This window comes from Jatropha curcas, chromosome 7 (assembly GCF_041381405.1).
Source record: "Jatropha curcas cultivar XTBG-Jc1 chromosome 7, XTBG_Jcur_1.0, whole genome shotgun sequence".
In the NCBI taxonomy this organism is placed as follows: Eukaryota; Viridiplantae; Streptophyta; class Magnoliopsida; order Malpighiales; family Euphorbiaceae; genus Jatropha; species Jatropha curcas.
In genome coordinates this window covers 2,355,179-2,356,792 of record NC_143157.1, presented here as the reverse complement: position 1 = coordinate 2,356,792, position 1,614 = coordinate 2,355,179, and the positions used below count along the sequence as shown (strand labels likewise).

Below are 1,614 nucleotides of genomic sequence, written 5' to 3'. Positions count from 1 at the left end.
AAGCTAATAACTTTGAGATTAAACCTGCAATTATCCAAATGCTCTCTACCTCGATCCAATATGGAGGTTTGCCTAGTGAAGATCCTAATGCTCACATCACCAATTTTTTGGAAATTTGTGACACATTCAAACAAAATGGTGTTTTTGAAGATGCAATCAAATTAAGACTTTTTCCATTCACTCTTAGGGATAAAGCTAGAGCATGGTTACAATCATGTCCCGCTGGAAGTTTTACCACATGGGATGAATTAGCTCAAAAATTTCTAGCTAAATTCTTTCCATCCTCAAAAACCACCAAGTTGCGCAATGAGATAATGACATTTGCTCATCATGATCAAGAGAGCTTGTATGAAGCTTGAGAAAGATTCAAGGACTTGCTAAGAAAGTGTCCGCATCACAGTTTGCCCAAGTGGTTACAGGTACAAACTTTCTATAATGCTCTATCTCCTAATATTAAAATCACTTTAGATGCAGCTGCAGGTGGATCTTTTGAAAAGAAAGGTATTGATGAAGCATATGAGTTGATAGAGGAGATGGCAAGCAACAGCCACTACCAAAATAATACCGAAAGAAGAAGAACTGCAGGAGTCTATGAAATAGACGCCATTACAGCACTTAATGCCAAGGTAGATAACATGGTAAGGAAATTGGACATGTTAACTACTAACCCTGTGAATGCTGTTATGCAAATTTGTGATAGGTGCAATGGACAACATGGAATTGGGGAATGCATCATGGACTTTTTAAATCCACAAACTTTGGAGCAAGTGAACTATGTGATGAATCAAGGAAGAAAGAATTACCCTTATTCAAATTCATATGATAACAGGTTAAGGAATCATCCTAATCTATCCTATGGTAATCCTAACAATGCCTTGAATGCACCACCAGGTTTCCACCCTCCAGAAAAGAAATCCCATGATGACCTCCTCACTGCTCTTTCTAAATCACACATGGAATTCATGAATGAAACCAGAGAAAACCATAAAATCCAGCAAGCTGCAATTAGGAATTTGGAGATCCAATTGGGGCAATTTGCAAACATGATGGCATCTCGACCTCAAGGTACGTTACCTAGCAATACTGAAAAGAATCCAAAAGAACAAGTGCAGGCTATCACTTTGAGAAGTGGCAAACAATTAGATGAACCACCAAAGAAAGAAAAGGAAGTAAAAGAACAACCAAGGGTGCCTATCATTGACTTAGAGGAGAAAGAAAAGGTAAAACCTTATGTTCCCCCTGTCCCCTTTCCACAAAGATTAAAGAAAGCACAAGATGACAAGAGCTTCCTCAAGTTTCTGGATGTGTTTAAGAAGCTCCAAATCAATATTCCTTTTGCTGAAGCTCTTGCTCAAATGCCTAGTTATGCTAAATTCTTAAAAGATATCCTGAGCAAGAAACGAAAAATTGATGATCAAGGAACGGTAATGTTAACCGAGGAGTGCAGTGCAATTATCCAAAACAAACTGCCTCCAAAGTTAAAAGATCCAGGAAGTTTTTCTATCCCTTGTAACATTGGTAATCTTGACTTTGAAAAGGCTTTGGCAGATTTGGGTGCTAGCATTAATCTTATGTCCTATGAAGTTTTTAAGATGCTAGGTATGGGAGAGCTCA

General features: G+C 38.1%; 1 non-coding gene across 1 annotated transcript; it reads right to left on the bottom strand.

Moving 5' to 3' along the window:
• Positions 1-296: 296 nt before the first annotated feature.
• LOC149494559 (small nucleolar RNA R71) lies at positions 297-402 on the bottom strand. The gene has a single exon (XR_016321904.1). It is a non-coding gene; the product is annotated as a small nucleolar RNA R71 (small nucleolar RNA).
• Between the last annotated feature and the right edge of the window lie 1,212 nt (positions 403-1,614).